Here is a 24,797-nt window from a genome sequence, read left to right as displayed (position 1 = left end):
ATCAGCTGCACAGCGCCTGAGGCTAACCATAGTAAGGAGGATGTCCATCTAAGGGAGGCTCTCAGGGTAGAGCAGTGGAGCCCAAAAAGGGTGAAAGGGCTCCCACGCAAGGGAGGAGGTGGTGGTTATGATGAGCAATTTAATACATATTGGGGGACTGAGTGAATAAATGTGTATTAAAGACAACATGAGTCAAATTCCTGAGGGAAGTTACAAATACAAAAAGGGAGAAAACGAGAACAAATCTTATGGTGTTAGATTGGGATTGGAGGTAGTGGTGTAAATACATGGTTTTAAATATATAGATAAATAGATAAAGAAATAAACATAGATGTTTGTGAACACACACACAAACGCAGACACATACACACTTAGCTCTGTTAACTAAGGCAATTTGGGAGCAATGACTCCCCAGTGGTCACTGGCACATCTAGTGTCCAGATCTTGATTTCAAAATACCATTCTCCACTGAAGGAAAGGCTTATTCCAGGGCAGGGGTAGGGACACGACAAGATGATGCTGGAACATCTTGTACCATAGGGCAAGGAAATGCTTGCTGATTGGCAGGGACATATCAAAAGGACGCAGGCTCCAGCTGGAAGTTGTTACTGCTGACCAAATTTAAGATAAATTGAACATCAATAAAAATAAAGATAATAGTGGATTGTAAGCCATTGAATAAAAATGGAAAGCATGAGTCTATGCTGATATAAACAATTAATGAATAAATTGAAAACGTGATGAGAAATGGGATATTTTCATAGTTGAAAAGAACTTTCTCACAAAATTATTTACTAATTACAAAGGGGAAAAGAGAGCATTATTTCTGTGATATTCCTGCCAAAGGTGTATAATCGGAAGTTAATTGTTAGGAGAAAACTTTAAAAAAAAATCCCATTTGAGGAAACTTTTATAAAATAACAGGACTATAATCTTCCAAAATGTAAGCATTATGAAAGTCAAGATAAGACTGTGGGACGATGGTAGTGATGGACATTAAAAAGACAATATAACTAAGTGTAATGTGTGATATTTTTAAAAAATGTAAAAGCAGTTATTAAGACAATTGGCAAAACATGAATAGGATGTGAAGATGAGATGTCAGAAATATATTAGTGTTAATTTTCTGATTTGGATGGTCGTGTTGTAATTATCTAGGAGGAGAATGTCCTGGTTTATGGTAACCGTCCACTCGAGTATTCGAGGGTAGACGGGCATCTGATCAGTGATTTACTGTCAAATCATCCTGAACAAAGGTGTTTTCTTTTGTAATTATTTGTAACTTTTCTGTAAGTTTGAGAGTATTTCAAGATAAATATCCTAAAAAAGTACCTCTAATCACTACATTGTTTATGGTTTATTATTTTATGCTCAATTATTTTAGGAAAAAAGATACTGACATTCTGAAGTTTACTCTTCTCTTTTTCCTTTGAGCTTTGACTTGGCTTTTCAAATGTTACTTTATTACATAAAACAACATCCTAGGAGATGCTTTCTGTACCTTATTAGCAGTTTATATTGTCTAAATCAAATTATTACCAACTAGCTGAACTACTTCAAATAGGCTTGTGAAGGGCATATGAACATTTCACTTCCAGGTTTTTGCCTATTAAATTAAAAAGAAAAACTTTCCTGAAGGTCCTATGCTTCATGTAATTTTAAGAAGTCCTATCATGCTAACCCTCAACTAATCCTTTAAAGCATTTTTATATCTGAGAATTCTTGAACTGCAGCTAATTACCATCAGTCATCTATTTGGTGTTGAACCTGAATAAGAACTTGTTATCATCTGAACACCCTGACTTGTTTTTCTTTCCAAATTTTAATTCACAAGATGACAATTTTTGAAGTCAACATTATTTGAAAAATTTTCATGAGGAAGTTTCCAAGGAAGAAGAGGAAAACAAGCTGCAAAGACAAATTTACTTAAATTAGTGATATTCCCTACGAAGCTGATAATGTGAAGTCATTTTCGTAAGTCTTTGCTCATCATACCATCTGAACAGATCTAACTATGGAATGGGTCTCTTTTAGGTCATGTTCCATAGAACATCCTGCTTCATTACATGTAGATAAACATAGTTTATTTGTGTGCACAAATCATTTTCAGACTTTTGGTTAGCAGGGTGTATAACTGTTATGAAAATTAATAACGACAAAAATCTCCAAAAATATTTTTGAGAATTAACATACTTGTGATGCTACATGAGTAGAACAAGCCCCATTGATTTGTGGATCATATTAACAATATATACTTCTAAAACATTCTGGCTTACCTGAAAATAATTATAATTGGTTTCCTTTTGTGAGTTGTTAGACCATTTCCTTATTTATTACATTGTATTTGTTGAATATTGATTGTATACAAGACAGTATATAACCAGACAGTATGCATATCCAGTTCATGGGCAGTATTTTCTCTAGTTTACATGTAAAAAATGCATGCACATTTTACCTGTTCATTGCAAAATTAATTACAATATAAATTAGTTTGTTGAAATAGCGAAATCTGTAAAATTTTCATTATTCTCTTAGGCAAAGATCAAGGATAATTAACGATTGGCTGAAAACTGCGAAATGCTTGTTGGGCACTGACTACATCTGTTTTTCTTATTCTCTCCTAAAAGCCTGAACAGTTAGATGCGATGAAGAACAGTGCCATCTTATTCAGCCTTCTCAGTTGTTTTAGTTCTGAGGAAGCTAAGAACGTATTGATCTCGAAGAGGATGGTGGCTTTATTAGAATAGAATGGGAATTTTAATTTGTTTGTATTTTGTATCACTCCCACCATCTGTTTTCCATGTTCCCTCCTCCCCACTCAAAGCTCCTGGTAACCATCATTTTACTCTCTATTGCTTTTTTCTTTCCTTTTTTGTTGATAAATAATCATTGTACATATTTATGGAGTACATGTGATATTTGATACATGCATACAATATGAAATGATTAAATCAGGGTAATTAGGATAACCATCATCTCAAGCATTTTTCATTTCTCTGTGTTGGGAACATTTCAAATCTTCTAGCTTTTTTGAAATATGCAATAACTTAGTGTTAACTGTAGTCACTCTACTATGCCATTAAACACTAGAACTTCTGCCTTCTATTTAACTGTGTTTGTCCTCATCATAACCAGCCGCTCTTCACCTCTCTCCAACCCTCACCTTCCCAGCTTCTGGTAAGTGTCATTCTACTCTTTACCTCTGTAAGATCAACTTTTAGCTCCCATATATGAATGTTACTCCCTATTTTTATGAGATCAACTTATTTAGATTCCACAGCAAGATAATGTGGTATTTGTCTTTCTGTGCCTGGCTTATTTCACTTAACATAATGTCCTCCAGGTTCATTCATGTTTTAATAAGAATATTTAAAAAGTTTGTCTTTTCTAATTCCTCTACTCACATTCCCTTCCCATAGTTGGTTTTGAAATAGCAACCATGGTCGTATTAGCACGTTCTTGAAGACTTTGTGATTATTGGTTAGTAGAGTTTCTTCTACCCATGCCAGGGAAAACAAAGGGCCAAGAAACTTAGATCCGGGAAAAGAAAGACTGGGTTACTGTTGAAGCTACACACGCAGTTTCTATATTTCGATATGAGTTTGGTAGCACAATAAATAGCAAATGAAACATTTGTCCTTATATCAAAGCTGAACTGTGGCAGTTGCCATAGTTTTCAACATAATCCAAATTGATGTTAACATTCTTATAGCGGAAGCAAAGATTCAAAAATTATTTCATTTACTCAACACTGCCAGACATGTGCAGATGACTGGGGATATGATGGTGATCTAGTCAGATGTGGTTCCTGCCCTTGCGGAGCTTATAGTTTTGTAGTGTAAATGAAGAGTAAACAGATAAAAGCCAAGCAAGCAAAATGTATGCATTGTGATATTATGTAAAAAATGGCAGAAATAAAGAGGTAGCTATAACCCAGAAGAAATAAAAAGCACAGAGAATACACTATTAAGAATGAGCTGTGGAGGCCAGGCTCAGTGGCTCACGCCTTAATCCCAGAAGTTTGGGAGGCCGAGGTGGGTGGATCACCTGAAGTCAGCAGTTCAAGACAGCCTGGCCAACATCGCGAAACCCCCGCCTCTACTAAAATTACCAAAATTAGCCGGGCGTGGTGGTGCGTGCCTGTAGTCCCAGCTACTCAGGAGGCTGAAGCAGGAGATCCCTTGAACCCAGGAGGTGGAGTTTGCCGTAAGCCAAGATCATGCCACTGCACTCCAGCCTGGGGGACAAGAGTAAGACTCCGCCTCAAAGAAGAAAAAAAAAAAAAAAAAAAAAAAAAAGGAATGAGCAGCTGTGGAAAGAATGGTAGAGAATGTAGTATTTTCTTGGGCACATGTTAGAGCTCCAGACAGGTAGGTGGGATTAGGTTCATCGTCAGGGAACAGAGATTACAAACTGGGGAGGGGCACATGGCAGTGAAAATAAGCTTTGTCCTCTGTATTTTGATAGAGAGGCAGAAGAGCCTTTGATGAAGTGGTTGTTACCTGAAGATTTAAAAAGGTGCAAGCAGCCTCTGTTACTTAAAACTCTTCATTAGCTTTCCTTGCCATTAGAATATGTTCCAAGTTTCTTACCATGGCTTTCCAGGCCCTGGATGGTCAAACTCCTATTTCCTCTTGTGTCTCTCTCTTGTTTCTTATGCTTCAGGAACATTAGATGTTGGATACGTCCCCAGTGATCCCATGCTCTTTCCTGCTGCAGGCTCTTTGTACATCCTGTGCCTGCAATCTGAAATCTCTTCCTTTCTTTTTACATGACTGTCTTCTTATCATCCTTTAGGCCTCAGTTAAATATCACAAGCTCTGGGAGGCCTTTCCTAATCTCGCTATGAAAGTAGGGTCTCCCTGGCCTCTCATGGCTTTATTTTCTATTGTAGCTTTTTGCTTGTTTATTCCATAGAAATATCTTTTATAACTTGCAATTATTTTCTTTCTCTTATATATACTATTTGTTTTTTGTTCATTAATCTACTCCAACGGAACATAAGATTCTTTTTTTTTTTTTTTTGAGACAGAGTCTCACTCTGTCGCCCAGGCTGGAGTGCGGTGGGCACTATCTCGGCTCACTGCAAGGTCTGCCTCTCAGGTTCACGCCATTCTCCTGCCTCAGCCTCCTGAGTAGCTGGGATTACAGGCACTCGCTACCATGCCCTGCTAATTTTCTGTATTTTTAGTAGAGACGGGGTTTCACCGTGTTAGCCGGGATGGTCTCGATCTCCTGACCTTGTGATCCGTCTGCCTCAGTCTCCCAAAGTGCTGGGATTACAGGCGTGAGCCACTGCACCCGGGCGGAACATAAGATTCTCGAAGGCAAGGCCCATTTTGTTCTCCAAGCAGTATCTGTCACAGAGTACGCCCCAACAGAGGAGAGTTAAATGAGTGAAAGCAGCTAGATGGTAGTGCCGTCATGGTTTCTACACCTAAAACTGAAACTCCCTGCCACAATCATGCTGGCAAGCTTATTTTATTTTATTTTATTTTATTTTATTTTATTTTATTTTATTTTATTTTATTTTATTTTTTTTACCAGAGGCTCAGAAAGGAAGAGGGAATGTGGGGTGTTGGGGGGGGCGGGTGAGGGGTGGGGGGGCGGGGTGATGAAGAGAAGCCATTAAACATATCCAAAAGTACAGTTCATAGTAGGAATAAGTTCTAGTATTCAATATTATAGTAGGAAACTTATAAAGTTTACAATAATTTATTGTATATTTCAAAATAGCTAGAAGAATTGTAATGTTCCCAACTCACAAAAAATAAATATTTGAAGGCCGGGCGCGGTGGCTCACGCCTGTAATCCCAGCACTTTGGGAGGCCGAGGCGGGTGGATCACGAGGTCAGGAGATCGAGACCATCCTGGCTAACACGGTGAAACCCCGTCTCTACCAAAAATACTAAAAATTAGCCGGGCGTGGTGGCGGGCGCCTGTAGTCCCAGCTACTCGGGAGGCTGAGGCAGGAGAATGGCGTGAACCCAGGAGGCGGAGCTTGCAGTGAGCCGAGATCGCGCCACTGCACTCCAGCCTGGGCGACAGAGCGAGACTCCGTCTCAAAAAAAAAAAAAAAAAAAATAAATAAATAAATAAATAAATAAATATTTGAAGTGATAGATATCCCAATTATCCTGATTTGCTCATTATACATTGTATATGTATATCAAAATATCACATGTAACCCCAAAATATGTACAAATACAATATATCAGTTAAAAAAAGAATTGTGGTTGTTAAGGGCTGAGGGGAAGGGGGAAATGAGAAGTTAGCATTTGATGGATACAGAGTTTCAGTATTGCAAGGTGAAAAAGTTCTGGAGATTAGCTGTGCAACAGTATGAATGTGCTTAACACTACTGAACTGTACACTTAGAAATGATTAAGACAGTACATTTTGTGTTATGCTTTTTTATCACAATTTAAAGTTTAAAAAATATTAAAAATATAAAAACAGTTCTTGGATTATCAACATCAAGTGCATCATTTATTTTTATAGTAGAAAGAAATTTACAAGTCCCATTTTGGCAAGTTTCAGATAACTCACCAATATTTTCATCTGAGCAAGTTTATCCTTATGGTGCATTTGTTAGAATGTGGTTTTAAAAAACATTTAAAGATCTATTCATTCACCTGGGAACTTTCTATTTAATAGGAAGAAGTGAATTTGATAACAAGAAAATAAAGCAGCAATCATCAGTGACACGAAGAATTGTTCAAAGAGGCAAAAGAAGGCATGTTATATATGGCAGATATTTAGATATTTAAAATCCACATGATGACAGGGTCACTATAGCAAAATACTATTTATTCTCAACATCTCAATGTCTCCACAGTGAAATCTAATCAACACAAATTGTTTATGTCTTGATAACTTTTTGATCTTTTTTGTGCAATGTCATTGAAAATGTTTCCAGTTGCATTTTTTCTTCACGAATACATTGGCATCTTTTATTAGATGATATCATATAAGGTTAGCTCCCATGAAGAATTCTGCTGTTAACCTTGCCTTGCCTTTGAACTACATCTGAAATAAAGCTCTTTGAAATATGTTGATATTCCTTGCTAGTTGGATTCTGAAGGAAACAGAAAATATCTCTGTGGGGGGAGAGAGTAACTGCTTTTTAAAATTTTGTGGTGAATGTAAAGAGAGATATTCAAAAATTGTATTTCTATTTCCATCCCTGTACTCTATAGTTTATTAGTATGAATAATCACTATTATAATTTAGTTCTTATACAGGAGAAATGATTTCATTTTAATATATTTATCATTCAGTCTTCTATGTTTTCCTATTAACAATTTTAAAAATGCCAACCAAATCATGACCAATGTATTTTAATAAAATAATACTATCAATGTTATGTAAAATTTGTTCATTAGGCTGATAGAAACTAAACAATGAGAAATATATGTAGAAGTGGAAGGAAAGTTGTTAATAAATGTAAATAACTTTTTAGGATAAATTGTAAGGACCTTTGCTTTAAGTTTCATCCAAATGAGGGATGCCTCTGACAAGATTAAACAGTTGGGTTACAAACATCTTTGAATTCATACTCATGCCTTTAATATTTTTCTTACCTAGTAAATTATTGTGTGGAACACGTATACCTGGCTACACGGTGACTCCCAAAACTCAGTGAAGTACTGGCAGTTTATAAATGTCCAGCTACAAACTATAGAGTTAGGTCAAGTCATTTGAGGGTTAGGCCCCTAAAAATAAGTCCTCTTGGTGATCCTGAAACCAGTGATCCATGGTCCACTTTAAGAAATCTTGTGGTAGGTGTTATTTTTGAAACAAGGAAATGGATCCCAAATCTTTTTGCAGTGCAATAAAGGTCCCTGGGAGTTGGACCTATGGATTTAGAAAAGCTGCTTTCAGAGAACTCTGTAGTTCCAATTATGACTTTGATTCAGATATGCTTCTTCCCCAGAAGATGTCTCTAGGATATAAGTAAGACTGCAGCTTCCTGTATATTGTCAGGGCCATAGCTGTCAATTGGCTTTGGGGAGTAACTGAAGGGCCTGACTTAGAAGACCTAAATTCTGAACAGATTAGTATATCCTTTCTGATCTAAGGTAAGAGCTAGTTTTACCAAATGTCATAGAAAACTATCTGCATGCTAAAATTTAAATAGCTTCTTAAAGACATTCTGATTGCAGATATTGAAATCATGAGTAAATTCATCAAGGTAGAAATGTTTGCTTTCTCTGTCTCTGTTTCTGTTTGTGTCTGTTTCTGGTGCCCAGTTTTGCTGGTGCCCTTAAAGCCTGCTTACTCTGCTAATGAGTTAATCTAGCCTTGGACTGACTGAACATCTTGTTTGTTCTGGTGTCCGACCTATTCATTCAAGATGGATAGGAGTTGTGGTATATGCATCAATGATCATAGAAGGCAACAGAAAAGGGAAAGTCCAAGCATATGTCCTAGGGAAGTGCTGGTCATCCCTCCTGGGGTACAGTTTGGGATGTGAGCTGGATGAAGCCAGTCTGGAGACTCAGGTTTCCCATTTGCCCACTTTTATCAGAGAGTAAAACAATGAAAGAGAAAGATAGGAACACACATTATCACTATTTTCTTTTTCTTTTCCTTTGAGAAATTGTAGTTCACTTTTTAAATATGAGAAACCAATTGAGAAAAGTGAAGACAGAATAAAAGGCATTAACAAAAGGAATGTTTATAAGATTGTTTCAATTACATCTGACAGCCTTCTGGATAAAAATAAAACCATCATCCTATTCTCATTTTGGACCCAGTTCACCATTTGTTTTATGTGTAAATTTCAATAGCAACTTTCTTTTTCTCCCAAATCACAAATGTATATTTTCACTATTCCTCAGGAATATTTGAGTTTAAGCAAAGTGTTAAATGAGGTGTTGAAACTATAAAAGAACACAGCCTTTTGAATTCCCGTTTAAAATTATCTCCACTGAAGTACAGATTCTTTTCTACAATTGACTGCAGCGAAAAGGAAAGAAAAAGACTGTTTTGTTTGTCTGGCAATATTGGCTATGAAGCTGGGAGTTTTAAAGGAAAGGAAGTAATAGACCCTCAGCACAATTTTTACTGCTAGAGGATGCCCCAATAGAGTGTTTCTTCTTTCTTTTTAAGCACAAAGAGCTGAGATTTAACTGCATTATAAACGTTTCATTAACATATCTACTAAGTAACAAGCATCCAGGTACTTTGTTTTCTTCTTACCCTAATATGTCAGGGAGTCAGCTGAAATTAAAGGAAAAAAAAAGATTTCGAGATGAAGGAGGGAATCAGCAAGTTAATATTCCTAGAGAAATAGAAAGAGACCATCATAAATGAAAAGAAAGGGCTTGCTTTCTTTTGTCCTTTTCTCATAGGGAGGAACCTGCACAGAAATGAGATTGGTTCTTTTGTGGAATCTTTAGCAGTCTCAAAAAGGATAAATAGAGCAATGGGGACTAATGCTTGACTGCCTCAATCTAAATCCAGCACATTAGGGTAGAAATGAAAGAAAATCTTCTAGATGAACAAGAGTCAGACTTTGGCATAAACACATGGCTTAGAAAGGAGAAATTGAAGCCTGCGTCTTTTTCTTAGTCACTTCCAGAATGATCTAGGCCAGATGTACAATGTCCTGCCCCCCAGAAGGAAGTCTCTTTGGAGGGGTGTGTTCACTTCTGTTCTTATACAACAGAAATGGATTTAGTTCTTCCCACATACAATTTTCTCCAGTCAAGGTATTAGTAGCTTTGAAAAGCAAATTTAAATAATTCTGAAGGATGCTGCAAGAGCAATATTCTCTTTTTAAGTCTCATCTGTGTTCTTTATGGATCTTCATTGTTTAGCTGGTTAAAAGCTCAGGTTATTCAGCAAGAATGTTCTATTGTCAGAGATATTTACTGATCATGCCCCCTGCCCCCTCCAGTATCTATGAAGCCTAAATCTGTTAATCATATTCTGGATTACCTCAGTAAAATAATCCTCCATCTGCATTGAGAGAGTACTGCACCCTTGCCACCAGGCTTTGCCATTTAGTGCATAACACTGAGCAGACAGCAATGATTCCTGCAGGGACAAGCTTATGACCTAATAAAAACGAAAGGATGCAGTGAGGCCTTTCCTGGGACTGCTGGGAAAGACTGTTGTGTTTTTCTGCTGGTCTTGGTTGAGGCTGGCTATAAGGCTGGAACATCTGGAGATGGTCTGAAATCACAACAGGAAAGGCTGTGTGAGAATACAGCCAACACAGAGACAGCTGGGTAAGATGGAGGGAGGAACACTGTATGTTGATGGCACTGTTGGAGTTACTTGTTAAATTCCTTCGGGAGCTAGCCCTAGCCCTGCTCCTGGATGCTTCAATGATAGGAACTGGTACATTTCCTTTTTCTTTAACTTAGTTTTGGCTGAGCTTTCTGTCACTTGCCAAAGAATGAAGCCTAATAGATACAACTGAGTTCTAACCCCAGTTGAGTTACTTTGTACTTTGTGACTTTGGACAAGTAATTTATCTTCTCTCAAATATTGCTTTAAAAAGCTATACTAAAATTATCTACCTGATAAGTGTGTTTGGAAGATTAAGTAAGCCTGTGCTTATCAAGTGCTTAATATAGTAAATGCTCAATAAATATTAGCTATTATTATCGTGCAAAAATTAAATGAAAACACAACTCTAATATCCAGGATGAAAATATCTCCAAAGAGCTTTAAAATCGGAATGTCCTTCTTTTGTCAATGTTACATGATTTCTCGTAATGCTGAAGTGTCATTCTAGTTCAAATCTCACTCTCGTTCTTTATATTTGATGGAAAGTCATACATCTCTTAGGCTCAATAACTGCTATTTCATTAATTCCCAGATCACCCCATTTCATGTGATGCTGAACTTAATGGAAGTATGTGGTAACAAAGAAATGCACTAATAGAGAGCATCTTGAGAAACTATGAGATTTTTTTTTTTTTTTTCAAAATAACAGGATTAGAGCAGAGCAATAAGAACACGATGATAGCAAAAATCAAGGTTCACTGATTAGGGTACATTCTGAAAAGATAAATTTCTATCTTTTCTCCTCTCAACAGAGAATGTAAACTAATGAACAAAAATCAAGTGGTATAGGTGTCTTTACTCAGTTGTCAATCCCTTATTGTCCATCTCTACATTCATTGCTTCTTTTCAATCCTCTATGTCAATGCCCTGGATTAGGTCCTGAAAATTGTTTTTTCCATAGATTTCTAACTACTTTCCTTGTATATAATCATTTCTAGTCTCATTTATTGCATTTCCCTCTTCCTTACCATCATTTTCTCCTTTCTCTTCTCTCTCTCTCTTTTTTTGTTTTTTTTGTTCTTTGTTTTGCTTTTATTGCCAAGGCTGGAGTGCAATGGCGCGATCTTGGCTCACTGCAACCTCTGCCTCCTGGGTTCAAGCAATTCTCCTGCTTCGGCCTCCCCAGGAGCTGGGATTATAGGCACCTGCCACCACAGCTGGCTAATTTTTTTTGTATCTTTAGTAGAGACGGGGCTTCACCATGTTGGCCAGGCTGGTCTTGAACTCCTGACTTCAGGTGATCCACCCACCTCGGCCTCCCAAAGTGGTGGGATACAGGTGTGAGCCACCGTGCCCAGCCCTCTTTTTTCTTTTAATGTATTGCTGTCACTGATGTTTTCTGAAGAACAGTTTTGCCAACACTGCTCCACTTCCAAGGGAGGCAGGCCACATTACCTTCAGAAGTGGCTCCCAAAGTTTGGATCTCATGAATCAGTGAAACAAAAATAAATTAGAGAGCCCAATACAGTGTTACCAATTTTTATTTGCAAAATAATGACATTAGAACCACCCCCCATCCCCAAACTGCCATCTACTTTTACCACAATTTCATAAAAGCAATTGCGTTTTATTCTAAATACAGGAAACACATAATCTCAAAATAAAGAAGGGCTTTAGATGAATTTCGTTTCATGAAAAAAAAAGTATCTTACCAAGTGTCCTTGTTTTTCTCATGTCTTGTGAATCCAGTGAAAACTTAGACTTAAACCATCATTGGCACTGGCCCCTGGCAATCTTTTGGGAACCACAGATCTATAAAATAAAATGACAATTCTGAACATAGCACTTGAGACCCAATCTGTCTGGCCTAAAGGAAACTTTAGTTCAAATATGCATTTTGAAAATTCCATCTTCCATGCTTTGCCCATTCTCTTCCTTTTGACTGAATTGTAAGCCTCTTGATTAATTCACCCACTTCTGACCCCTCACTTCTCAACCTAATCTTATTGAGAACTATGTTAACTGTTGTCCTCCTCCCTGTGACAGTAATTCCCCATTCATAATTAATTTTTCCTTTTGTTCTGTGCTCCATTATACCTAAAACTTTAATACCTGTCACATTCTACTTGTTGTGTGTTACAGTATTATTACCTATGCACAATTTACTTTATGGGAGGGTACAATGTATTATACCTTTTAATATGCTTATGAGAGTGCCTTGCATGAAACAAATGCATAGTAAATATCTGTAGAATTCAGGTAGAATTCAGGGATCTCGTTTATAGGAAATACAGTTTTTAGAAGATCTAAAGATAATAACACTCACAGTGTCTCCTTCAGTATCAATGGTTTAGTAACTGAAAAAATTTCTTTGCCAAAGGAACGAGATAATACAGGGATGAAGAAGCCAGACATCTGATCCCAAAGAGCCAACAGAAAGGAATGGAGAGAGAAATGGTCATCCCCTCAAAGGAAGGACAAGTTTGGAATTCTGTGGTTATTTCTGCCTGGTTGGGACTGAATGATGTGAGCTGATGGTCACCAAGGAAATCTTTACAGGGAGGTAGGTGGCCAGATTTACCCTAACTGACTTGCAGGCTGACATTCCTAAGTAGTACAGTTTGCTGATTAGAAGAAATGCGAAGGTAAGGGTAGAAGGTGGACAGGAAGACAAGCAAAAGTCAAGCCATAGGGAATGGGATTAAAACAAAACAAAGCACAAAAACTTTTCTGAAATTCATTTGATGGCAATATATTTATTTTAAAGGGAAAAGTTCTTTGGCAGTCAGACTGGGACAGGATTAACAGGGAAAAGGTGTGTGAATGATTGTCTTCTCTTAAACGTGATATTCCTTGACTCTGCTCTGGTTCACAAGGAAGAGTGTATGAGATGAAATAAGAAGAAAAAAATGTGTGAGCCCACCTACCAAAACGAAATAAATTCAGAGCTAACATGATTTTTTCCTGTGGCACAAAAGAATATCTTTTCCAATTGCCATTAATTTGAAATCCTGGTAGACTTGCAGGAAGGTCTGTCTATCTGCCATCCATCTCTCCATCAAAAATTTACCTATTTTTTTTGATAAATAACTTGCACTTTCAGCCAACTTGTCAACCTCACACTGAAATTATTATTTTTTAAAATTAAATTTAATTTTACTTTAAATTCTGGGATACATGTACAGAACATGCAGGTTTATTACCTAGGTATACATGTGCCACGGTGGTTTGCTACACCTATCAACCTGTCATCTAGGTTTTAAGCCCCGCATGCATTAGATAGTTGTCCTAATGCTCTCCCTCCCTTTGCCCCCACCCCCCTACAGGCCCCAGTGTGTGATATTCCCCTCCCTGTGTCCATGTGTTCTCATTGTTCAACTCACACTTATGAGTGAGAACATGCAGTGTTTGGTTTTCTGTTCCTGCTCACACTGAAATTCTGTGAGACCAGAAAGCTGCCAGGATATTCCTTTGTGCAAAAGGTTTTGTATTGTGGACTAATCTCATTTGGCATCTGCTAATTGAGATTGTGGCTGTCTGGAGGGTCCTAAGTTAGTTGTATGGATGCTTAGAGGTGTCTCTACCTGACCAGCCTGTTACTGTAGAAAATAAAAAGAGTAAATTTGAGACAATCCATAGGATTTATCTTGATTCTCCATTGTGTGAGCAAAAGGCTGTGTAATAGTAATGTTTACAGGCTATGGTTTCAAATACTGCAGTAAACTTCATTGTGCTGGTAAAAATATCAACAGTGACTATCACAATTAGTTGAGTAGTTGAGTAGTCAATTATGAACCATTTCATAGACAACTGAAATTCTTACAGAGCACAAATATTTATGGAGATCTCAGAGCTTTGTTTCTAGATATCTTCCTTTCTATTGAATGAAGAAGTGGGTATCATATACATACTTACTCCTAGACTCCTGTTTTCCTCATAGATCATTCAATAACTAGGCTTTAATTTAAAAAGAAGTGCAAACTACATTTCTGGAAAATGCTACAACTGATAGTTTCTTATCTCTGTTATTTGAAATTTGTGTGCTAATCTCTAAGTGCGTGAATATGCGTAGATTATAACATGATTAAATTAATATTTCTTCCCCCATCATAATAAGTGAGACTAGGAAGTTACCAAGTCATGGAACTATGCATTGCACTAGGGTGTAGCCCGGTTACAAACCTTGTAAATCAAATCTAATGTGGGTTTCAGCATCAGACAAAACTCCAGATCTAAATTCTGACTCTACCACTTACTAGCTGTGTAATCTTGGTTAAAGGGACATAAGCTTCGGCAAGCTGTTTTTCTTTGATAAAATCAGGAGTATTAAACCTTCCTCATAAGGATAGCTTGGGGATAAAATGGGGCAACGTGTGTACAACAGCAAATCCAGTAGGTGCTCAGTGCAGCTCTCTCTCAGTGTAACTTCTTTTCATTCCCCTTTCACATTCACAGTTGCCTGTGACTGTGCTCCACCCAGCATCCATCTGTGATTCTCTTTCGGTCCTTATTTACTTTTTCACTGTTATTCTTTGCTGACTCTAGTCTTTCTTTTCCATGTCTCCAGCCTTTATTATTTGTATTCTGTGCAGCAAACTGTACCTAGTTTAAATAAGGTAAAACATGCCACACATTTAGAGCAATTCCTGGCACATACTAAACACTTAATGATTGCTAGACAATTATATTACTTGATGAATTTCATCGCTTCTCTCAAATCTACCCAAACACTATTTTCTCTTTCATGAAAAAAAAAAATGATTCTGCAAAAGGACTGGAGGATACAAAACAAATTATTTTAAATTAGGCATGATATGAGCACGTTACTAGTGAGCAGTACTGCTTTGGATTTTTTATAATTTTGAGGAATTATCATATTTTAAGAAATGGGTAATGAGATTTTTTTGCTTATCAATTGAATAAACATTCATTAAGCTCCTACTATGTACTAGGAATAGAGAAAATTATCTATGTTCATGTCTACTTTTAAGAGATGGAATAGGAACAACCTGCCCCACCCGACAAATACACAGAGTCCACCTCTTTCTGTATTCATGTTTTTGCATGAAAGCTGAGCATACCCCAGGCAGGGTAAAGATATCAATAATGTAGCTGATTAATTTATCTAGAATCTAATCAGAACTGTTCTCCCAATGACTCAGGCAGGGACACATTGTTTTGCTTGAATTTTTGCTTAGTTCTCTGAATAAGCAGCCCTCTGAGATCTCTTGTTGTTTATCTAATTAGCTAAATTAATATGGGTAGTGAAGAATCTCACTGCTTTAATCTATTTGTCCAGATGAGGTCTGTAGTACTTGAGATACAGCAGTTTTTTTAAAGGGGGAAATTTTGGAATTGAGAAGTATCTAGGCATTAGCATTTTAGTGAACTTGGAATGATTTTCTTCTGGAAATACACTCAGTTAACTTTAAACTTGTATGAGATGTTAGAGAATATGAAATGTAGGAGACAAGGGTGGTGCTGATACATAATCAGTGCAGTAATTAAGAGCTTAGGGACTAGCCAGCCAGACCAGTTTTCCTACCATCCTTATTTGGTCACCTCACCAGAATTTGGCTTCCTCATTTGCAAAATTGGAACAGTAATGGATCCTACTAAATGAGGTTGATATAAGGATTATATGGAATAATAGAGATATGGCAGGCCTTAAGTGCTCAATTATTATAGGCTATTATTATTATTATTACTACCTGAAAATAGGCAAAACAGTGTCAACCTCATGTAAAGAAAATCAAACCAATGTGCTTATGACCTCTTATAAACTCAAACCTCGTAGGCTAATAATAATACACGATTCGGTATTCTTTTGATTTAATAGTGCAAACAAAAACTATGATTCCTTTTTATGCTGGAATTGTGTCAGTGGTAGAAATAGTTTATTTTTCTAAAATTCTTTATTTGAGAGTGTACTAAAATGATTTTCTTAATATAGGTCGTATAGAGTGTTAAATACTTAATAATAATGTATTTTTTCTTTTTTTAGAGACACAGTCTTGCTCTGTTGCCCAGGCTGGAGTGCAGTGTTGCAATTATGGTTCACTTCAGCCTTGACCTCCTGGGCTCAAGCAATCCTCTTGCCTCAGCCTCCTAAGTAGCTAGGACTACAGGTGTGTGCTGCCGTACCTGACTACTTTATTTTTTTACTTTTTGTAGAGATAGGGTCTTTCTATGTTGGCCAGGCAAGTCTCACACTCCTGGACTCAAGCGATCCTCCCACTTCAGCTTCCTAAAGTGTTGGGATGACAGGTATGAGCCACCACACCTGACCAATAATGTATTTGTTATTCTGAAGAATATTTACCTATTCTGACAATAGAATATTCTTTACAAATTCATTGAAAATAACTTTTCAAGAGTGGCATGAAGTAATACAGTAAGTTTATGAACAATGAAGCATGTGAAGAACATGTGGAGAATCAAGGCTGTTGGAACAACAGTTATGTTGCCTTAAAGAGCAATGAGATTATAACTAGAGAGGAAGATATGATAGCATGTAACCCTGATACAAAAGTCAAAACGGCAAAGGTTCAGAGTGTGGTATATAGATGTCTATACTTTAGAAGAAACGATCTAACAACATTTCTGGAATACCATGCACCTGGGAAAGTTCAACTGTTTTATTTCATAACTTAGCAACATTTAATGTTAGTAAAATTAAAAAGTACAAAGCCAGTTAAAGAGAAAAAATGGAAAGCTCATCTTTTCCCTTCTCTCAATCACAATATTTGTGGTTGATGGTTAATCTCATACTACAAAAACCAGCCTTTGACTCTACCAAGTCAAGTGGCAGGATTTGTGATTTATGCCTGCCTTGGACTTGTGGAAATGTTTTCATAGAATTTTATTAGAAAATGCCCTTTCCTAAGAAACAAATTAATTAAGGAACAACCAGACAAATAAACTGCCATCCTTGAGATTGGAAAATACTGCAGTGAGCGGCCTTCCCTAAGTGAAGGCCTGGATAAAGCCCTGAAGACTAATGAATTACTTAGTCTCTCTCACTCTGAAGACCTGGACTTTGATTAGTGTCTGGGGCTGTTGTGAAGAGACTGAGTTTATGGCCTCTTCTCTTTCTCTGAGCCTTATAAGAGGCAAGAAATACTGGTTGGTGGTATTTCTCACAAATTGACTATATCTCCTCCAATTGTCACAACTACAATTGACACCAAGCAATTTAGAGGAGAAACAAATTTAACCTTCAAATATTTCAAGGTGCTTTTAAAACTACATAATGTAGATCTAGATACCACAATGACTGACCATGTATTATCAGTATCACCATAGGAACCAGAAGTGTTTTATATTGTCCTAAAAGGATCTGACACATTTTTCAAAAGACAAACCCCCAGTGATACCACCTGCTGGTAAGCGGTTTCAGTTCTTTGGTGTTTGTTGTCTTTAGCAGTCCTTGATCTTCATATTTTAAGATTTATTTCTCTGGTTAGAGGAGGAAAGACCTTTTCAATTGTTCCATAGTTTCACTGTTTATCTCAGCCTTACACACGACATTTGAGGTGCATGCTGTTTTGTTTGGCTTCTGGTATCGCGCTCCAGTTCATGACCCTGTGAATACTCACAGCCTAGCTAAAATGCTGCCAGTGAGTCAGTGACACTTAGGGATAGGTCTGGCACAGGGCAGGTTAGAATTGAAAGCAAGTCCTGTTGTACACATAACTGTTCCCTTTGTGCTGAATCCTGGCATTTGAGACTTGTACAATATTTGAAACCTTCTTAGACTTTCAGGGTAAGAAGCCCAACGGCCTGTATTTCCTGGATGCCATGATTGAGAATTCCAAAATGCATATTCACTTCAGTCCTATACCCCCACAACCAAACTTGCAAGATCAGCCATGCTTTCCTGTAAATTTAAAGAATCTTGTTACAAAAGGCAAATATTTTTCTTTGGGTAAGTCAATAAGCATCACAAATCTGAGCAAATATCAGTTCATAATTCTTTTGGTGCTAAATTCTATATGCCCTAAAGCTCTTTCTTGTGCTTGGATAGGGAGGTTAACATTTCTGTTCAGGCATTTTTTAAAAAAGTGACTTAAGGCAATAAAATTCACTAGACTGAGGTTTGATGAGGCTAACTAATTAGTCAACAGCCACTATGCAATCTGACTTATGATTCCTGCTTCTAACACTGCTAATAGACTTCCAGGGTGAATAGTGTGGCAAATGTCCCCCTGATGTGGGAAGTGACTCTGAGGTCAGAATTATTCAGACTATTTTGGTTAGTGACACTAGTCTCTCTCTTTTGTCTTCCCTAACCTTTTGTTTTGAAAAATCCCAAGCCTGCAGATATGTTGAAAGAATAGCACAATAAACACCCACATACCCTTCATCTAGATTCACCAATTGCTAATATTTTATAACATTTATATGCTATCTATCTATTATCTATCTATGTAATAAAGCTTCTCTCCAATTTCCTTTTTATTGAGCCATTTGAAGGCAAATTGCAACATGATGTCACTCTGCCTCTTAATATTTCAGTATTTATTGCCTAAGAATAAAGACATTTTCCTACATTACCACAATACCATTTTAACTTCTAAGAATTTAAAAGTGTCACAATATTCTATAATATCTAATATAAAGTGCATATTGAGTTTTCAATTGTCCCCCAAATATTTTTCAAATTATAATAAATTGTCCCTCAAATGAAAGCTTTTTTTTTAAAAAAAAACCAACAAGTTTCATGTATTGCATTTGCTTGTGATATCCATTTAGTTTTCTTTAGTCTCTTTACTCTTCTTTAATTTAGAACAACTTGTCTGTCTTGTATGACAGGAACTCTTAAAGAAATTAAATGCTTTATTTTTATGAATATATGGGCACAAGTGTAGTTTTGCTACATGGATATGTTGCTTAGTGGTGAAATCTAAGCTTTTAGTGTACCCATTATCTGAATAGTGTACATTGTACCCAGTAGATGGTATTTCATCCCTCATCCCACTTCCACCCTCCCTCCTTTTGGAGTCTCCAATGTCTTTTATTCTACTCTGTATGTCTGTGTGTACCCATTGTTTAGTTCCCACTTATAAGTGAGAACATGTGGCTTTTTTCTGTTTGTGAGTCATTTCACTTAGGATAATGACCTTCAGTTCCATCCATGTTGTTGCAAAAGACAGGATTTCATTCTTTTTTATGGCTGCATAGTATTCCATGGAATGTCTGTGTGTGTCTATATGTAATATATATAATCACATTATTCCATGATATGTGTGCATATATATAATAGATATAATTTATAATAATATTATTATTAATATATTATTATAACCACACTATTCCATGTGTGTGTTTGTGTGTGTGTATGTGTGTATATTCCACACACCATGGAATAATGTGATTATATATATTATATATACACACACATATGTGTGTATATATACATAAATGTATATATATACACACGGTGTGTATGTGTGTGTATGTGTATATATATATGTATACATATCACATTTTAACCCAGTAATCCATTGATGAACACGTAGACTGATTCCGTGGGTTTGCTATTGTGAATATTGCTGCAATAAACATACAAGTATAGAAATTATATAATTTTTTTTTCATCTGGGTAGATACCCAGTGGTGGGATTACTGGGTAGAATGGTAGTGCTATTTTTAGTTTTTGAGAAATCATTATACTGTTTTCTATAGAGGTTGAATTAATTTACATTTCCACCAACAGTATATAACTGTTCTCTTTTCTTCACATCCTCACCATCTGTTTTTTTTTGACTTTTTAGTAATAGCCATTCTGACTGGTGTGAGGTAGTATCTCATTGTGGTTTTAATTTGCATTTCTCTGGTGATTAGTGATGTGGAGCATTTGTTCATATATTTGTTGGCTGCTTGTTTGCTTCCTTTTGAAAAATGTCTGTTCATGTCCTTTGCCCTCATTTTCATGGGGTTATTTTTTTTTTTTTTGTATTGAGTTATTTGAGTTCCTTGTAGAGTCTAGATATTAGTTCTTGGTTGAATGCACAGTTTGTAAATATTTTCTCCCATTCTGTAGGTTGTCTGTTTACTCTGTTAATTATTTCTTTTGCTATGTAGAAGCTTTTTAGTTTAAGTTTCATTTGTCTATTTTTGTTTCAAAAAGTTTAAGTTCCGTTTGTCTATTTTTTTTTTGAGGACTTAGTCATAAATTCTTTGCAAATACTAATGTCCAGAAGAGGTTTTCCTCTGGGACTTTTATAGTTTCAGGTCTTACAATTAAGACTTTAACATATTTTCAGTCAATTAGTGTATATGGTGTGAGATGGGGTCCAGCTTCATTCTTCTGCACATAGCTCTCCAATTATCCCAGCACTGTTTATTGAACAGGGTGTCTTGTCCTTTCCCCATTGTATATTTTTGTTGTCTTTGTCAAAGATCAGTTGGTTATAGGTATATGGCTTTATTTCTGGGTTTTCTATTCTGTTCCATTGATCTGTTTCTGATAGGAACATTTTGAATAGTCTAGTCCAATTGTCTTGCCAAAAGTCCTACAATTTGGACTTTTAAGGTTGTTTCCTCATAATTCAATTATAAACATTTTATTGACAAGAATACTCTATAGTTAGTGTTCTGTACATTTCATTTCATCATATGTAGAGGCACATAATATTGAGCTTAATTGCTTGGTTAAGATACTTGTATTAGTCTGTTCTCACACTGCTACTAAAAACATATGCAAGACTAGGTAATTTATAAAGGGAAGATGTTAATAGATTCACATGGCCTGAGAGGCCTCACAATCATGGTGGAAGACAAAAGAGGAGGAAAGTCATGTCTTACATGTTGGCAGGCAAGAGAACTTGTGCAGATGAACTCTCATTTATAAAACCATCAAATCTGGTGAGACTTATTCACTACGATGGGAACAGTATGGGGAACTGCCCCCACGATTCAATTATCTCCACCTGGCCTTGCCCTTGACACGTGGGGATTATTGCAATTCAGGGTGAGATCTGGGTGGGAACAGAGCCAAACCATATCATTCCATCCGTGGCCCCTCCCAAATCTCATGTCCTCTCATTTCAATCACGCCTTCCTAATAGTCCCCCAAAGTCTTAACTCATTCAGCATTAACTCAGAAGTCCACAGCTGAAAGTCTCAACTGAGATAAAGCAAGTCGTTTCTGCCTATGAGCCTTGAAAATCAAAAACAAGTTAGTTACTTCCTAGATACAATGGGAGTACAGGCATTGGGTAAATACACTTATTCTAAATTGGAGAAATTGGCCAAAACAAAGGGGCTACAGGCCCGTGCAAGTCTGAAATCCAACAAGGCGGTAATTAAAGCTCCGAAATAATGTCCTTTGCCTCCCTGTCTCACATCCAGGTCACACTAATGCAAAAGGTGGGTTCCCATGGTCCTGGGCAGCTCTGCTCCTGTGACTTTGCAGGGTACAGCCCCCCTCCTGGATGCTTTCATGGGCTGGCATTGAGTGTCTACAGCTTTTCCAGGCACATGGTGTAAGCTGTCGGTGGATCTCCCATTCTGGGGTCTGGAGGATGGTGGCCCTCTTCTCAAAGCTCCACTTGGCAGTGCTCCAGTGGGGACTCTGTGTGGGGGCTCCATCCCCACATTTCCCTTCCATACTACCCTAGCAGAGGTTCTCCATGAGGGCCCTGCCCCTGCAGCAAACTTCTGCCTGGACATCTAGGCATTTCCATATATCCTGTGAAATCTAGGTGGAGGTTCCCAAACCTCAATTCTTGACTTCTGTGTACCCACAGGCTCAATACCACATAGAAGCTGCCAGGGCTTGGGACTTGCACTCTCCAAAGCCATGGCCCAAGCTATACATTGGCCTCTTTTAGCCATGGCTGGAGTGGCTGGGACACAGGGCACCATGTCTCTAGGCTACACACAGCAGGGGCCATGAAACCATTTCCTCATAGGCCTCAGGGCCTGTGATGGTCATGGAAGGGGCTGCTGCAAAGGTGTCTGACATGCCCTGGAGACACTTTCCCCATTTTCTTGGGGATTAACACTTGGCTCCTTGTTACTTATACAAATTTCTGCAGTAGGAGGCTTGAGTTTCTCCCCAGAAAATGGGTTTTTCTTTCCTATTGCATTTTCAGGCTGCAAATTTTCCAAAGCTTTATGCTTTGCTTCCTCTTGAACTCTTTGCTACTTAAAAATTTTTTCCACCCAATACCCTAAATCATCTCTCTCAAGTTCAAAGTTCCACAGATTCTAGGGCAGGGGCAAAATGCCACCAACCTCTTTGCTAAAGCATAACAAGAGTCACCTTTGCTCCAGTTCCCAAAAAGCTCCTCATCTCCATCTGAGACCACCTCAGCCTGAACCTTATTGTCCATATCTCTACCAGCATTTTGGTCAAAACCATTCAACAAATCTCTAGGAAGTTCCAGACTTTCCCACATTTTCCTGTTTTCATCTGAGCCCTCCAAACTGTTCTAATCTGTGACTTGTACCCAATAATAAGCCACTTCCACATTTTCAGGTATCTTTACGGTGGTGCCCCACTACCAGGTACCAATTTACTGTATGAGTCTGTTCTCATGCTCCTAATAAAGACATACCAGAGACTGGGTAATTTATAAAGGAAAGAGGTTTAATAGACAGACAGTCACACATGACTGGGGAGACCTCACAATCATGGCAGAAGGCAAACAAGGAGCAAAGTCACATCTTACATGGCGGCAGGCAAGAGAGCATGTGTAGGGGAACTCCCCTTTATAAAACCATCAGATCTTGTGAGACTTATTCACTATCATGAGAACAGCATGAGAAAAACCCACCCCCGATTCAATTATGTCCACTTGGCCCTGCCCTTGACACGTGGGGATTGTTACTATTCAAGATGAGATTTGGGTGGGGACACAGCCAAACAATATCAGTAGTTTCTGAAAGATTTCTCTTTAATAAAGGTACTGTTTCTCTTTTGTAAATTAGTAAGTACTCTGTCAGAATTCTTTGTTGTCATGTAAATAAGTGAATATCCTGTTACCCAACAACCTGTCATCCAATGATTTTAACACTAGTGAATGATCCTTATTTATATCAATTAGTATATTGTCTATTGCCAGCTGATTCTCTTCCTAGTTTTTATGTCTTCTATTAATTCACTAAAATATAGCAATAGTCGAAGTTTCTGAGTCTGTACCCATCCCGCCCTTCTATTACTGACTTGCTCAAATTTTACTTTTCTCAAATTGACCATGATTAGAACCATCATTTTTCAATATTCAGTGAAGGTTAATCTCCGTACTTATATTGGGAGCCCATTCTTAATGAAGCCAATGAGCAGAGCACATATCATAATTGCTGCTTTCCATTTACCTCCCTTCCCTAATAAACATCATATATTTATGTTATTTCATTTTAATGGGAAATAAAATATATCATTTATATCCCTTTCCAGTTTCCAGAGCAGTTTATTAAAAGCATCCTGGGATTGCACAATAAGCTGCTATCCTTTTGCAACTACTTATCTAAGTCAGTATTATCCTGGTACTGAACAATCAAGCAAAATTCAACTATAAGTTGGGTGTTGAGACAGATATGACTGCAAATTCCATCTAGAAACTTCATATCAAGTCATTATGTTCATTGAAAGAGGCTCACGTAAATCACAATTTCCCTTTCCCAACAGGAGTACTGCTTGTTGTTGCAAAAGTGATATAAGGAGATATAACTAAGCCTGACCTGGCATGTCATTTAACTTAACCCATATTTATTGTAATAAAAATGCAGTTTTTACTTGAATGGGAAGGTAACAGCCTGATTTTGAACAAGATTGTACAGAAATATAATCTCCTTGTTCAGTGCCATATTCAAATGGATATGTGTTAGTCAGTTTTTTTTTTTTTTGCATCACTATAAAGAAATAGCTGCGACTGGGTAATTTACAAATAAAAGAGGTTTAATTGCTCATGGTTCTGCAGGCTATACAGGAAGTATGGTGCTGTCATCTGCTTGGCTTCTGGTGAGACCTCAGGGAGTTTTACTCATGTCAGAAGGAGAAGCAGAAGCAGGCAAGTCACATGGAATTAGAAGGAGCAAGACAGAGAGGGGGGAGTTCCCAGACTTTTTTAAACAACCAGATCTCATGTGAACTGAGCAAGAAGTGGTTTATCACCAAGGGGATGGTGCTAAGCCGTTCATGAGGGATCTGCCCCCATGATCCAGTCATCTCCTACCAGGCTCCACCTTCAACATTGGGAATCACATTTCAACATGAGACTTAGAGGGGATACACTCAAATCATATCAGGATATAAAGAGAATACAGGAAAGCTCCACAAAAAACTACTGTACTAGACAGCACAAATCAAAGCATTAGGGATTTTCTATGTGTTAAAAGCCAAAGACCTATGATGACCCACAGGCCTCCATTCCTTTTATGGCTTTGTCTCTTTCTATCTCCCTCTCCCTTCAGTGGAGGGTGGTCTGACTGCTACTCCCAGTCTCCTGGCCCAGGGCCTTTGCACTAACTATTTCTCTGGCTTGCTCGCCACATCCTTTAAGTCTTACTGAACTGCCACCTTTTCGGACAGACCTACTCTAAAT

General features: G+C 37.5%; 1 long non-coding RNA gene across 1 annotated transcript in view; it reads left to right on the top strand.

Annotated features, from left to right (window-relative positions):
* LOC134758442 (uncharacterized) overlaps positions 1 to 24,797 on the top strand; it is a 431,048-nt gene that overhangs the window by 130,237 nt on the left and 276,014 nt on the right. The window contains exon 2 of the long non-coding RNA XR_010133636.1: positions 12,623 to 12,805. This is a non-coding gene — a long non-coding RNA (uncharacterized lncRNA). The remainder of the gene's footprint in view (positions 1 to 12,622; positions 12,806 to 24,797) is intronic.

This window comes from Gorilla gorilla, chromosome 4 (genome assembly GCF_029281585.2).
Source record: "Gorilla gorilla gorilla isolate KB3781 chromosome 4, NHGRI_mGorGor1-v2.1_pri, whole genome shotgun sequence".
In the NCBI taxonomy this organism is placed as follows: domain Eukaryota; kingdom Metazoa; phylum Chordata; class Mammalia; order Primates; family Hominidae; genus Gorilla; species Gorilla gorilla.
The sequence above is the reverse complement of the archived record's forward strand: the minus strand, read 5'-3'. Positions and strand labels throughout refer to the sequence as shown.